A 16,394-nucleotide genomic window follows, 5' to 3' on the forward strand; every position below is an offset into this window, starting at 1 on the left:
AAAGAAGGAAAAAAAGTRGAGGGTGCAAACAGAACATTCCTGGATTTGATAGATGTATGCAGAACATATTGAAAAAATCAGGAGCTCTGCAGACACAAAGCATGGTTTTGTGAAAAGATAATTTTCACTTCAAAAAACACTCTGAATAAAACATTGCAGGGAGTACTTGTAAACGCTAGACTCCAAAATATCACATACATTATTATGTATTYGTAAAAGTTTGAGTGCTCTTTGTGCAGTATTTGGAAAAATGACTGTTTTGAATTCCTAAGCAATTCTTTCCATTTCTCTTAGTCCTTCTGAAGTGCGTACAATTGGCAATTGTTATGAACAGGGAAAAAAGATACTGATGAAGAAATTTTCTTTCGTACTGCGTCCTCTAGCTAGAATGTCCTTTGCTATCCTTGCTGCACACAGCCTTACTACATACAATGCAAATCTATATGTTGAGAGCTAGCTGCATCTTTTAAGATGATGGCCAGTTATAAAGAACTTGATGCATGATGAAGCTTACCTTTCATAGGTTTAGAAGTAAGTTCTTTGGCTTGTTTTCAATGTAGATACAAAGAAACCTATACAAAGGCCTTAATTTAAACCTTTCTTTTAAAGGACATTCCCCAAAACATGAAGCATGATTCTTCTTCAGGTTCTCAGGAAAGGACATCATTGTTACTAAGCTACCTTCACAAGTTATTCCCTTCTTCGTGTTTGGATATATATCATAAGTAAGAACAGATTTGTCCACATACTTTCTAACTTACACAGATCACAGAGCCATGAGGCATGAAAGCAGCATAAAATCTAAAACAACTCTTTATTACCTGTYGATGGAATACCTACAATAATGTTATGCTCTTACTCAGTTTAGAAGCTTAGTCCTCCRTATATTATTGTTTCCTTTAGATATATGCCTTTAAAAGTGTATCATTAGCATTATGGTATAGCCTTTTTCTTCTTCCATGGCTCAGCAGAACTGCTGCTGTTCATGCTGCCCTGCTCTATCAGGGCTTTTATAAACATGRTGCATTTTTGCTTACTGTTTTGGCTTTCCCTTCTATCTCCAAGAGAGAAGAAGATCAATGAGGTAAACTCTTTCTTTCCCTAATTTTTATTCAGCTAAATATACCTATGATTATAGTAACAAAACAGGAGGGGAACATACTGTGCGAGAGTAATGTGCCYGAAAGAGATGGCACAAACACAGCTCCCAGGGTTTCTCTGCTAATGTAATGACTGATTGACATGATCAGAACAAAATTTACATGGCTGGCTCCTCTTAGCATTATCTTTAAATCATAATGCTGCTTCTAGTGCTTGAGAGTAATTGTTTCCCGGTTTGCCTTTAATAGCATCAGCAAAGAAGTCTGTATTGTCTCCCGGGTTACTAGGTACCTAACAAGTCTGGGATTCAGAATTAAGTCAAAGGGAAAAGAAGATGCATTTGAAGCCCCTTCACACTACCAGTTATCTGCCTGCAAGCTGAAGTGTCTTGCCTCATCTTAGAGGCATGCGGGCTAAAAAGAGAGACTCTCTAAGCTGCTTCCTGCTGTAAAACCCCCTAAAGGTTTCAGCGAAATCAGCTGTAGTGTACAGAGCACCTACTTCTCCTTCCTCATAGAAAAGACTCTGAACATATGCACAGAGGGTGGAATGGTGTTGTCATGGGCTGCTTGTTCTAAACATCCTAATGGCCTAGGTGGGAAGGCTATCCCAGAGAAGGCTATCACAGGAATGCGTTGGCTAACATCCACAAGGTTCAAGTCTGGAGTTCAGGACACCAAAGGCATCTTTGTGAGGAGATGTGGTTGCGCTTCAATTAATTATGATGGGAAGATGTCTGATGAAGAGCTACTGCTTTATGTGTAGAGAGCTGCTGTCTCCAAAGTCTGTAGGATCAAACAAGAGAATACCTGTCTGACGGCTGGCTGGTAGGAAAAGTGTGGCTGTTTAGATGTGGGGTGAAATAATAGCTTGGATTGGCTTTGTTCATTTGACTGATGGAGAGAGATAGAGGGTGTCACTGGGAGTTTATCTATAAGAAGGGTTGTTATAGTAATTGACTTCTTTCATTTCACAGTTTCTGCTCTTTGTCTTTGCTAAATGAAGGATGCTCAGGATCAGGAGTGCCTCCTGAAATGGAGGGGCATAACCATGACATCTGTGCTTGCAAGCACAAGCTGAAATCACTAGTGCTTCACATCACTGCATTTCTACCACCTGTGAAATTGCCTTACCTCAGTGTTCTGCTGGGTCATGTTCCAGAGAGAACGACATGCATAATCTACCTCTGAACTTAGGCAGGCAGAGCAAATTCACTCTCCTTTACTGTTTCGCTTGCCGACCTTCTTGTGCTTTGCATGACAAGATGAAATGTGTACTACTGGACTGGAATAAAACAGAAAGGCAGTTGCAGCTTGTTTAATGTGGTGAGGACAATGTGGTGAAGGGGAGCAACTTTCTGTGTTGATCAGACATCTGGGACTCTTAAAGAACATTGCTGAAAAAGATCCAAAAGCCTAAAAACCTCAATAGCTCACAAATTCATCCATCACCACTCCAAATCCTTCTCTAATTAAACTGCTTGGAATTCTACTTGATGATGAAGAATGCCATTTGAGAAAGGTCACAAGAAACATTTTCAGATTCACTCATCTGGAATAGATATGTATTTAAATTGCTCATTTTTACTGTACTGATCATCACAGTGATTTCAGAGTTCTACCTTTACACTAAGAAGAAAGATCATAGGTCATGGATAGACTCAAGCCTATCTGCCCCTTGCTGTACACTTAGGTTAGGGCCGCAAAAGGAAGTTCCCTCATGGTAAGATAGGCTGTGGAGGTACATCATATGGGCTATGCCAGTGGTAACTCCTTGGGCAGTACACCCAGTAAAGCCTCAGAAGAACCAGTACACTGGGTCCCCATCCCACCTTGCCTCACAGTGACTATCCATGCCTGTACAGCCTGTTATGACCTTGGAAGAAGTGACTGAGATTGGTAGCCAATGTCCACAATCTTACAAATCATATATGAAAATCTTCATCTGACAAACAGCCACAAGATATGTGCCTCATGGTCKGGGAAGCCATGGAGGGAGAGCTGAGAGAGAAATTCACATGCAGGATGAGCARATAGTTCTTCTGGGGTCCCATGGCTCCATGGGGGTTGAGACTAGGCTAGGAGGACAGCTGAAGCCAGAACAACTTAGTGATATCGGCCATGACTGGCCGCCACTTGCTCTGTAGTGGTTGGATTAACCAGCAGCCGCTGTGCCAGTACAGCTGCAGTAGTCGTGCAGTGGCATGCTGATGAGCGAGCTCCATTAGAGCACTGCTTTACCCAGGAACCACTGGCAGCACTTCTAGACTGATTGATGCTCCTTCTTGCTTTTAAAACCAAAACAAATGAGTAAACTCAATCTCTTTGTTCTCCAGCTACCACAAACTCCTTTTGACAGTCCAACTTCATCCAACTTGTTGATACTCCACCTTTGATGTGCAAAGAATAATTCTCAGGTTCTCAATGGAGACTTGAGGACTAGGGTTTCTGTATATGAGAAACTATTCTGCAGACAATGTGAGCATCTGAGTTACTGAGGCTACTGTCTGGCTATCCTACTAACTAATTACAAACAAATCTGTGCAAACTGTTTTATATTTTCTCATTTCAGTGTTACCTCTGGAGCACAGAAGGTCAAGAATGAAGAATGAAGCATTTGAGCAAGCGGACTACAGTCCTGATAGTTTACACAATGTTTTAAGTCCCTTCACTCATCAGTAATAGAAATCTTGCCAAGCCCAATTACTCCTCCTACCCAAAGCTGAATTAACTTCCCACTGKAACAGTAACAGTAACTTGCTTGCTTTGTCTTAATACAAACTGAGGAAAAATGATTATACAGAGTAACACATCCTTACCTGCCTCTAGAATTTCACTGTGGGCCATTTACAGCTAGGAACGTAAATATGTATTTCAATAGCCCAAGATTTTCAAATGCAAATATCTCAATTTTTAAGTTACACATATATTGTCATTGGCCCTCTAGATACTCAAAGACATTGAGCACAACTGTGGTCTTTAAAAGTTTTAACATCTCTGGAAATAAAGGAACAAAGAATGGCCTATACTATCTATAACTTTTGCATCCTAGTTTGCTAATCTGCCYCTGAGTAGAAAAGGACCTCAGAGAGGAGAACGGATTTATATGAAGAACATTCTGTAGAAACTGGAACCCAAATTTAAACATTGACTTTAATCAGTGTGGCAGAGGCAGTGTGTCAGAGCAATGCTGTGAAGAAAAGAAACCCTGTAAAATGGAAAAGTGGACAGCAAAGAAGTAAAAACTTGTTAGCCAAGTCTCCATGTTTGCAATATAGGAGGGTGCTAAATTTGCCAAAAGTCTTGTGACTTCGAACAAATGGCTATTCTGCATGTGCAGCTCACCTTGCACATGGTCAGCTGTCCTGATAGCAGATTCCCAGCTTTATGCTCATTGATAGGTGAGCTCAGTGTATGTAGAAGAATAGCACAGAGAAACAGCCTTATTCCCTGTCTCATACTCAAACTGTCAAATTCCAATGCACATGATTGTCCCTCCCTGCACAGAGCTAAAAGAATAAATGGAAATTATGTCTTACTAAGTGGAATGTCTTCTTTATATCTTTGTTATAATTTTTGAAAAGGGTTTGAACTTGCCCTTAAAAATGATAATTTTTCTTTTATTTTACTCCTATCAGCAGAATTCATAGTTTGGGACTTACTTACACTTTGCTTGAAGATACAGACTACTTAACAGGATATTTCTTAGAGCTAGAAGAGGGACACTGAGTTGTGGATAGCATGGAGGCTACAAGGAAGCATCTTTAAGTTGCAACGCTTGAAAATCTTGTACTGCTATTTTTTCATTTCATGACCTAAATGCTGCAATGTAAGAGGAGAAATTAAGTGGAAAATGATTCTCTTCTCCTCATAATATCTTTCTTATTAAGACATCTTCTGTTTGGTATAGGTAAGAGTCACCCCTGAGATATTTTCTCTTCCTGAAGGAGAGACATGAGAGTCCTGGGCTAGAGAAGAGCAAATTCTGCCAATTCTCTGAGCTGTGCTATTGTATTTTGCTGTAAGGCAAGCAGGGATGTATAACAACATCTAAATCTTCAATCTCGTATCTCAACTTTATTATTCCAGATAATTTTTTTGAAGAGCTTCATAGCTTGGGAGGTCAGAAGAGATCACAGTCTGTCATCTCACCTCTCACAGAGCATGTGCTGTTAGAAGTTTCCTTATTGTCCCAGTGCTAAGCTCAAATCATTGTGGTTGAACAAGAGAAATTTTGTTCAGAATTTCTGAGGTCAAAGCAGAATTTGAAGACTAATTTTCTGGCACAAATCATTCTTTTTCTTTAGGCTCCATTTCAAACCTGATTCTTGGTTATCCTCTTTTTAACTGAAAAAGGTTGTACATCAAGGCTTAAAATGTTTAATTGTCTTGAAAGTCCTTTAGATTCACATGTATGGATGGCAAATATACTAATTACATAATAATAACAATAGCACTAGAATAAGGTAAAATAGGATATCCAGGCTCAATACACTGTTAGTTTAAATATGTGATATCAGAAAATTAATTTTATGTAAGTTTGTTGCTGCACTATAGGAATCCAGGGAATGGTGACAAATGGAATATAGTCGGTCCAACAAGAAATACTGAGCAGAGCCAGGAAATTGTTGTCAGGCAGCAGTGACATCAGTCTGCATTTCTTGCCAGCCACCTTCCACCACGTCCACAGGTCCAAATCACCACTCCCTTCCTGTTAAATCACTGCACACAGGGCAAAACCTAAGAAACCTAAGAGACTTTTTTTTTTTTTTTTTTTTTTTTTTTTTTACTTTACATGAGTGTACCCTGATTACTCACTATCTAATGTTGAATCCACAATTAATTCATTTAAATGGACACAATATTCAGCAGTTCAGATTAATTGCCTTCCTGGCTGCTGCTGTCCCTTCAATTTGGCTTGTTCAGAATTTTAGCATGTTCCAGATCTTGTTAAATAGATGAAAGCTCCAGTTTTAATAAATAGATCAGCCCTTCAACAAAGCTGTTACCTCACACTTTTAAGCTGTAYCCATCCCTACAGCTGTGTCTTCCAGCTGCCTTTGAGAGCGTGTATCTGAAATCCTTAATAAATAATCCATCATTGTATTGTTTAATATATGCTTCAGTTTGGGGGTAAAACTGATGAGGAAACTGATTGCTAACTAATGTTTTTTGCTTACTTGGCTTGTTCATTTCATAATCAGTAGAAAATGTTCTTCAGTGGTTGACTGATTATTTTTCAAAGATTAAAAATGTTATAAAGTATTGTGTGGGAAATGGAATTTAATCTCTACAAAGGAGAAACRAACCTTCAGTTTTCAGATGCTACTTTAGAATATGCCTAAAAATCACAGCTTCACCAATCCTTAAACAGTGCTGCTTCCAAGAATGTTTTGATGACTTACAAAGATCAAACTAAAGGTTAGCTTAACTATTTTAAGTTGCATAACTTTCAAAAGACAGTGATGACTAAAAAAAAACAAGTAATTTTTTGTAGCARCCAGTATAATGTCTGGTAAAGCACGGAAAAGGGTGTATAACTTGAGAAGTCATGGTAGTCTAAAAAASAGAAGTAATGTTTTTACTGAAAAAGATACCTCTTTACTTTAGGGTAGATAATCTGCTTTTCTGTACCTTTGGAAAAAACTCAGTAAAATACTTCAATTTTACCATGAGGTAAACTGAGCAAAAYCAATTCTGTTGTTCTCATTGACAATTATTGAATTATCTTGGAGTACAAGAGACTTTCAATCTGTTTCTGCATTGAAATAGCTCGTACATTATTATTACAAGGTTAGCACTATTCCAGATAACTAGTTGGAAAAGYTAATTCTTTCACTTATATTTAACTTCAATAGAAAGTTAAAATCACAGATTCTCTCCTGGAAGTTATTTTTCATCCTTGTATCCATCAGCAGCATCTTATCACATAAGCACTCTCATAATTTCRAGATGAACATGTTTTGACCTGAATCTTGACAAAAGTGGGTATTTTAAGTGTATATTTAAACAATAAAAAAAAGCACTGAGTCAAATATATGCCTGACTGAAGTGTGATTGTATAGCTTTGGCAATGTTTTGGGATTTGGGAACCTTGTGGCTCCTTCTGTTTTTTTCTATAGTTGTCCTGAGAGATCTTTCAATTGTTTGATTCTGCCCTCATTTAATTTGTGCTATTGCCTTAGTCTGAAAATAGTTGAATTCTAAGTCTCAGTCTCTTTCTCAGAGCTCTGCCATTTAAAGTCCCTGCCTGTTAAGAGTATCATATTTATTTGTCTGTAATAACATGTCACAAAAATAGACATAATTTTTTGAGAAAATTGCTTTGGAATAGTTGAATGCAGTCTTCATCTCATTTGCAGTTTCAATCAACATCCTATGACAATAATAACAGAAAAAATATTTAAAAATGTGATACCAAAGAAATTAAAAATAATAATAAAAATAAGTTCTAGTAACTTGTGAGTATATGGACATATAATAGAATCTGACATGACTCATGTGTCAGTCATTCCATATCTTCCAAAAATAATTTGGGACACAAGTTCAAAATTTGCTCTAAGCTGTTTTTGAATATTTAAAAGAAAGGTGTACAACAGTTGATCTTTTTTTAATGTGAACTATCCTCATCTTTTTTATTTGTTTGCTCATCTTTTCCATTCCAAAATGAAAACCTGAATAAACTTAATTTCAGGTCAAATATATACCTTTAAACCTGAAATATGAAATTTGATTAACTTTTCAGGAAAGGTCWGGCAGCTTTACCGTTTATTTTAAAYCACTTAGCCTCTTTGTAACTCAAAAGTATTTTTTGMTTTTTATTTGCTGAATCAGCATTCATTTGTTATTAACTTTGGTTAATCTGAATCTGCATTTTTGGGAATGTAGGAATTATCTTTCAAGTTTTATCCAGCTCTAGTTTGGATATACCAGACYTTATTTTCTCACATAGCAGCCTAAATGATTAGTTTTTCCTGGAAGTTTTCAATTGTTAAAAATTAATTTAGTATTCATTCATCCATATTTTTTTTCCAAATATATATTTAAATCATACATTACTTTCTTTAGCCATTGACTGGAACAGTTAAAGACATGTATGAAGTTTGTTCTTCATGAACATTAAAAATTTCTCCCTTCAAATGGAAATAGAGCTTCATAGAGCTTGTTGTTTTGCCATGACACAATTACTGCTGTTTKCCTGTTCCATATCCTGGGGGCTGTATATCCATTAGAGAGTCGTTAGAAAAAAAATGCACAATATCAACTCCACGACAGGAACAAGAACCCAAGACCTTTCACCAAACCATGGCAGCACTGTAGGCAGCAGGCTGAATGCAGGCGCTCTTTTACTTGCTCTCTGTCTCTGGCTTTATCAAGCTACCATTCCTTCCTGCACAGTGACCCAGCTTGAGTGCGCTGGCGTCAGTACTGTTGGAGCATTAGGGATGCCCAGAAATATACTGGATTTGGCTCTCTTCAGCTACATTTATATTAATAAATGAAGTAGATCAGGGATGATCCTGAGCACTGAAGTTGACCGGCACAGAACGGCTCACATCTATGTAAGTAATTTTTTGTTACCCTCACAGTTGGGTGACTGCATGCATGCTGTCTGCTGTGAAAGGTCCCTGGGACCCTCCAGCTCTCAAATCATGCTCAGGAATTGCTTGGGAGAAGGCTGGTTGACATGGGCCAAACTCTTGGGCCATTCTCTTGGTTTATTAGTACAGATGAAAGTATTCCAGCTGTCAGAAATGTTCCCAGGCACTGTTTCATTTACTAATGCAGACGCGGCTTCACTGTACTGGGAGTGAGAATGACAGCTGGTGAATACCAAGGCACTGAAGTGCCCTGCAGAGCCAAGGTGGCTTTGGGGTATGCATGTGTGCAAAAATGGCTGTGATTACAGACAATCAAGTAGTGATGAGTTTAGATTGATTTAGTTTGGCACAAAAGCCTTTCTTGGATTCAGGTTTTAAAATACCCGCAAACTGGACTTCAGTTATTGTCTGAAATGTCTGTCCTGGCTATTAATGCATGAAGTAGGTTGCATCACTGAAGAAACCACTGATAGAAATGCTACCCTGGTTTCTTTGCTTCACTGCTCTTCTAAGACGGTTTCGTGGTGATAGTAGTGCAAAGCACTTCAGAATACCTGAARAGGAAAGGCTAAGCTTAAAGCTTAAAGGCAGGGCAATATCTCATTCCTTATTCTGCTTTAGCCACTACTATCAAGTCTATTTAAGTAGAAGCAGTTGGCCAAACATTATGTAGGTAGTGAGTGTSACAAAGGAAATCACCCTTTTATCAACACTAGGAAATGCCTACTTACTGCCTCAGAAATTTCCGGCTTTGAAAATCTTTTCTCTGTTTCTTGAGAGGCAGAAGCGTCCCTCATCTGAATGGGAGGGTAGTGCAAGTCTAAATGCATCCTGCTACATGCAATCACTCTAATATGGGAAATCTGCTGATGAGTCTATGAGGTATGATGAATCCAGCTGCAGAGATTTTGAATCATGGAGTGCTGTTAATAAAACACTGTTTACTTCTGTTTTTCTAATATTCTGGTGGTGGTGGGGCAGTCTTCAGACACTTCATTTTTTTCGTGAACTGATATAATTTAGAAATGAATCTTGGAAAGTGGAACTTGCAGAAACAACAGAACTTCTAATTTAAAAGTTGTATCTAGTAGGTGACATATTTCCTCTCAACTGAGAGCTTGTTTTAATACACAGACAGCTTTTTAGATGGCTGACCTAGGTAGACCTAAGTAGGTCTTTAGGTTACCATCTTAAGTTTTCTCTGTGTTCCCACTTTTCCTCTCGTGGCTGTGTTAGTAACTCAGGCTGCTCACACATCCAAAGGCTGGTAATGCAGAAGTGTACAAGAATTAGAGCTGTATTTCTCTGCAGAGAGAACTCAGGTTTTTAGCTGAGTTATCCCTTAGTACTTATTACAATTAGATCTTTTGAGCTTTGTTGCCTAAATTGAAATTTCAAGATAGCAAAAATGCCATGTTTCACCTTCAGAAAAAAATCAAAAACAAGAAGAAAATTTCACAGATCATGAAGTTAAATGGAGTTAAATGTGCTGGGCACACTTGTGCATATGAAGAATAATGAGGAAAAAGACAGAAGAGAAAACAACTTATGGGAGAAATCTCTCTGATTAATTTCTCCRTATATTTCTAAATATTTGTCCCCACTTCTCATCACTTTGCCTTCCCAAAAATGGAATRACTTTTTGTAATCATTTTGGAAGCCAAAGGATAGAGGCTTTTAGCTCTGATTTGGCATGAGTTTAAAATGCAAGGAATCTAGCTACAGCTGTTCTCTTTGTTCTGATAATAGAGAAAACAAAAACTTAATAGAAAATGGTACTGCGGATGCTATAAAGCCTTTTAGTTTTGTACATCATCTTTCTATAACCCAAGTTTTTCCTACAGACCTAAGTCCTGTGGGCTCTCTCAACAGGAGTAGCTTTGCCCAATGTTTTTACAGGATTTACACCCAACAAGTGAGTACGGGTGATTTACAGTGGCAGTGAGGGTTCATAATCTGAAAGTCCCAGTTGCAATACTTAGTTCTGGCTCCTATCTTCAGTTTTAAGAAACTGAGGCCTAGAAATGGACTGCCCTGACCTTTGTGTTAAAAATCCAAGGCATTTCTCYCTTCACAACGTAGTCTTCAAAGTAAACTTGACCCTGGCTGTGAAATTCGCTAATGCATTGAGATACCCGCTTTTTGTATGCCGTGGACATGGCAGGTTTCTGACTGATGTTTAGTTTAGACATATACACAAAGTGCCTGAGGCACCCATTGAGCCTAGACAAAGAAGTCTAGGGAAGGTCTTACCATATCTATTGTCTTATGCTGACATCGGCCTTTCCCATAACAAAGCCCTTCAAGACCTAAAGTAATCAATAATGATGAATGTGGTTTCTTCCCTGTGCAAGTCTGAGACAGATGGAGAGTCACTGTGGACAACAATAGCCCGCAGGCAAAGGCCTTGACATGGTTACTTAAAAAAGCATCCCTCTCCAAACACCCACATAAAAATTAGGTGCAGTGTTTGGTGAGGTTTGTGTGCTGTTTTTTTTTTTTTTTTTTTTTTTTTACATATTTACTTGCTTGATAACAAATTCCTTCAGAAAGCAGTAACTGCATTGTCTGCTTGCATGAGGATTAGTGCTGTTACTGAGCAGAATCCATGCTCTCAGACAAATGATGATCTATCTTTCCACATGCTTATTTTTCTCTACCTCCTTTCCTTTCCAAGCTCTCATTTCCCAAGTTCTCTTTACCCTTTCTCCATGTCKCTCCTGTCTCACTTATACCATCTATTCCCAGCATGATTCTTCTACAGGGACTTCATATAGCCAGAAATAAATGCCTTATTGATCTTGGAAAGAAACTCTTTATGTATCTTTGTGCATTTAAAACCTCCTAATATATATCTCAGTGTTCAGTGTTGGTCAAGTGGAGGAAATAGCCCCACAATGGCACATCCCCAAGGAGACTTCATTTACTACTGTGAAAAGTATGGATGTAAAAGAATAGGATCTCACTTAGCGGGCTAGGAGGTTGACATCATTTTGTGAACAGATACTGTATATACCTTATCCCATCCTAACCTGCTCTTATTTATTCCAGCCACAGCACATCTCTCCTTCTGCAGAGGTATAGCCAGTCYTATGATAAATGCAAAAAGAAATGAAATCCAAGTAGAATGGAAGTGATAAATTGATTATTTTTCAAATGTTGGTTTTATTTTTCAGTTGCCCTAGAGCTCTTCTGTGATGCCAGTAGAGGTACAGCTGAATAGTTGGGAAGGATGATGCAAAGTCTTGTAAAAGCATTTACAGGAGCTCTCATCACATAAGAAAATTATTTTACTTAAACAGTGTGGTTCAATAGTAAAACTAGGAGCAATGACGAAACAAAAGAGGAATGCAAACAGGAAACTATAAAGTTGGATTTGGCCAACTTTGTTCCAGTGGGATGAGAGAGAAGCTTTCCTGTTTATTATTAATAGAAAGCCTAGTGTAGCATATTAACAGGTTTTTATTATAACATAGTAATTCAGTCTTAGTAGCATTTTACACAGAGTTCAAATGATTGTGTAGTAGCTGATATAAATAGGGAAATACTGGCTTTTATATTAGAAGTTAGATGAAGGATGTAAGATACATTAGATTTTTAATTAGTATATAATGGAATTGCTTGATCTAAAGGTGTGGATAACTTTTGTTTCTGAAGATGTGACTCCCTCCCCATCAGCCAACAATTCTAATTTTGTGAACTGCTCTGTTGATTACCTAAAAAGATATGTCGTGATACTGCCACATTTGCTTTTCCAGCAAAGGCACATGCTGTCAGTCATCAGCAAAATATTGGCTAAGTTATTGACCAGTGTTGCTGTCTTTGTGCATCAAGGGGAAAAAAAATTAGAGACAAATCTTATGCCATCCAGAAACTGGTTCTTAATTCCCAGATTCTTATTTATATAGACTCCTGCAATRAGTGAGTCTGTTTTCTCAGTCTCAAAGCTCCGAAAGAGCAGGCGTGCTCTGTCCACTTCAAACCCTATTTCTCCCACACCAGTGGAAAAGAAAGAGAAAAAGAGGGCTGGCCTTTTTGAATAATTTATTCCAGTGCTTCTGTGTGGGTGGGGAAATCAGAGATTCTGGAGTCAGTGGATTTGCACTATTGCAAATGAGGGCACTGTTCAGCTCTGGATCAGCCTAACTCATCCCTGTGGGCAGCCCTTGGAAAAAAACAAAAAGCACACCCAAAGACAGATTGTTTCCTTTACATACTAACAAAAGTGTTTATTCTAGTAAAAAGCTGGAGAGGAGCAATTAGAGACTTCAGGGAATATGCTAAGTAAAAACATGTTTTTGGTTATACCACAGTACAAATAATTTACTGAATTGTCATCTTTTACTTCGTGCGGTAACCAGTGACACAGTGACCCYGCTGTGGTAAGCCTACACTCTGCAGTGTTCTGAAAATATGATAACCATTGCAGCCACCCCGAGATGCTGCTCTTCGCTGCACATGTGAGAGCTAGAAATTTTCCTGCTCTACTCTGCCACAGTGGCTTGTAGTGGGAGCTTCCATGAAAAGTCTCCTGCATTTGCTGTCACTGGACTGTGTATGCAGCCATGGCTACAGGGAGAGCAAACATGTAATGTGTTGCTATGTGAATGGGAGGGGACAGGGATAGCAAGAGGAAAATGACCCTAAAAGCCCTTTTTGTGGYTTATTTGCAGCAATGCTATATTTACAACATGCCTAAAAAAGCCTTCRTCTGAATCTATTTGGCAAACTAAAGTTATCAGTTCCAGCCCAAAAATCTTTCTTTATGATCTGTCCCTACTGATTGGAAAAGATGAAGTAAGTGCGAGAGAGCAGGAGGGATAGATGAAAACGAGTTAATGTAAGCTCTACTTTTAAAGTAGCTCTTTCTCCGTTATTTTATGTTTTATACCACAGCTGTGCCCAGCCTTCAAGCATGGACATTGGTGTTTGGAGCCCTCTCCCTCTTTTCCAACCCTGCGTTAAGTATTTGCCAAGAGTCAAAGGGAAGCCTAGGCACTGGGTKGGGTGTTTAACAACCACAGAGGGCTTTCAGTAACCTCACTGCCTGGCTGTTCATCCTTTCTTCTCCAACAGCTGGTTCATGGGGGCACCAGACTGGGAGCGTACTGTAGCTTTGCCAGTTGTGTATGTGGGGTATGTGCGTGCTGTGTTGGGTGGCAAAGGCAAGACTGGGGAGCATCATGGCACTGATACAACAGCTAACCTTTCCTAGAGAGATCCTGATTGCATCTGTCCTCTGGCTCAACTCCTCTGCTGCTCTGCAATCACTGATGTCTTTCCTTCAAAGTTATTCAACAGTCTTTCTTTACAGATGTAAATGAAACTCTGTGAGACCATTACACTGTGCACTCTTTCACTGATGTATGTCCCTGTAGCCTGACTGCAGCTATCCTTGCCTGTTATATTTACCTCTACCCCCAACAACATCAACCAGTATTTATTGCTTCCTCTCATTCCTTAAAAACTTGCACGCAATTCTAGAATACAAGACAACAGCTCACCRAGATGAACCCTTTAAAAAATCCCAAATGATAATTAAATAATAATATCTCATTCTCCCTTAGATCCAGCCCCAGCCCCATTCCYTCTTTTTCCTGACCTTTGTGCAAGGCTCGGCTTGGAGACTATACGTTTTGAAGGTCAGCAGATTGATATATACCCTATTAGACTATTTTGGATGAAGCAGTGGGCTAAATTCCAACTTTGTAGCTTGCTGCTAGGTTTCCCTTTCTGCCTGTAATTTGAGAACTACAGTTCAACCTTCTGTGGACTGCAACACTACTGGAGAGAGAGGCAATAATTTATATGGAAAGGTAATTAGTTCCTCTTGCAGATCACTGGTTTCATGCTTCTGTGAAGACATCTGTTACCATACAGTTGTCAGTTTCCATCTTCAGATATTTTTAATGTAATGTACATCCATGGTAAAAAATATTTCAGTGACCTACTCTTGAGATAGCTGTGGCCTGGGATATCAGTAACAAGATCCACATTTTCCTTTTGAAAGGAAAGTCTTTAGGCTCTGGACCATGCAGAGAAGGAGAAACACTGATTTGGCTAAAGCTGCTACTAAAAGCATCTGTTGCTATAAAAAGCTATAAGAAGCTGTAAACCATGAACAGGCAGCTTATACACAATCTTGATTGGCTGGTCAGTGCAAATCCCGTCACAGTTTCAAGCCGTCTTCACAGTCTAGCAGCAGTGATGCTATCTTGTGTAGTTTGAGCCTGGGATTTCTCATGCTCTGTCAAACTACTCTGGCTGAATCACATAAACTAAAACCATATAAACGGGAAACCTGTGCTGAATGCATGAAACACACTGAACTCGGGGACTGGCCATACGAAGTCTTTTCCTGTACAAAACTGGCATTGTATTCAATGAACAATTTATCCTACCAGTTGTGGAAATATATAATATTTCATCCTGTTTACATGTGAGAGACTAGGCAGATGTAGGTTGGATATGAATAAAATATAAAAAGGTATGGTCTTACCATCTTCTGTGTACTTCTGCTGCAGCTGACTACCAGCTGTTAAACCCAAACCATTCCAGAGGTATTGTCTAGTCAAATATATTTACTTAATTTTAAGTTACAAATGATCAGTGTATTGACTTCCAGTGGCTACATCCAGCAGTCCAAGTTGAAGAGATGAAATACGTTGTTCCTTAGTACTTTGGCTTCCTGAGAAATCAGACATGGCAAGAAAGAAGAAATCAAAGTGAAACTTCTTCATCTAGGTCCACATCTTCCTAGCCAGCTGACTACTTATGGGATCCAAGGGCTGCATCTGTATAATAGCCTAAACATGGCCAGGACTGTTTTCAGCACAGAGCAGCTGGCATAGGACGGTGCACATTCATGCTATCACATTCCCTCACTCTCCCCAGACCAGATTGGCTGCCTGCAGACTGCCACCTGGGAATGGTCTGTGGCCTCTGCTAACTCCCAAGCTGTACCTACAAATTATGATATTGGGATGTGCAAAAGGCTTGCCAGAACTGTTCTAATAAATTCATAATATTCAGATTTCAGGGACTAGGAATATTCCCCAGCTCTATAAAATATATACTATAATAGATAACAGCCAAGCAGTCCATGTTCTGGGGRAAAAAAACTCCATATTTCCAGCTTATAGCAACCTTTTTCTGATATCTCAGTCACCATGACTTTAGATTTTAAGGCAGAGTAGAAGCTGCCACATCAATGCACCACTTCACTAATTAGATACCTTGTCTATGTTGGAAATTCCTGGTTAGTCACCTGCTCTCCATTTTATCCTCCTCCCTTTCATCTCCTAGTTTTAACCACAGCTAAAAGCAGTGCCTGCAGTCCACGAGGAGTTTAAATTATACTACAGATACTGAAATTACAGTATTTCCGCTTTAAATTATACTTTCAACTTGGACATTACCACCTCCTACTACATCAAGATCAAACCCATGGGGCTTTTCCTTTCTGCATTTGGTCATCAAATGAAAATACTTTCCTTCTGCATGACCAATTCCTGCTGTGAYTGCTAGAATGATCGCATGTCAGTGTGAAGAACCCCAATGATGTCTTTTTGTATTGTTTTTACTGTACTGTAGCTGTCACCACTTCTATACTCTCAGCATCATGTGACAGGAATTATGTTGTACTTGACAAATTCTGCCTGTTATAAATTATCTTGTACACCTTAATGATACA

General features: G+C 38.9%; 1 long non-coding RNA gene across 1 annotated transcript; it reads left to right on the forward strand.

Moving 5' to 3' along the window:
- The first annotated feature begins 416 nt into the window (after window positions 1–416).
- LOC146586252 (uncharacterized) lies at window positions 417–4,642 on the forward strand. Its single transcript, XR_014897824.1, has 2 exons — window positions 417–3,578; window positions 3,673–4,642. It is a non-coding gene; the product is annotated as an uncharacterized LOC146586252 (long non-coding RNA).
- The last annotated feature ends 11,752 nt before the right edge of the window (window positions 4,643–16,394 follow it).

Source organism: Rhea americana, unplaced genomic scaffold (genome assembly GCF_003343005.1).
Source record: "Rhea americana isolate MKP2758 unplaced genomic scaffold, rheAme1 scaffold_7, whole genome shotgun sequence".
NCBI classification, from domain to species: domain Eukaryota; kingdom Metazoa; phylum Chordata; class Aves; order Rheiformes; family Rheidae; genus Rhea; species Rhea americana.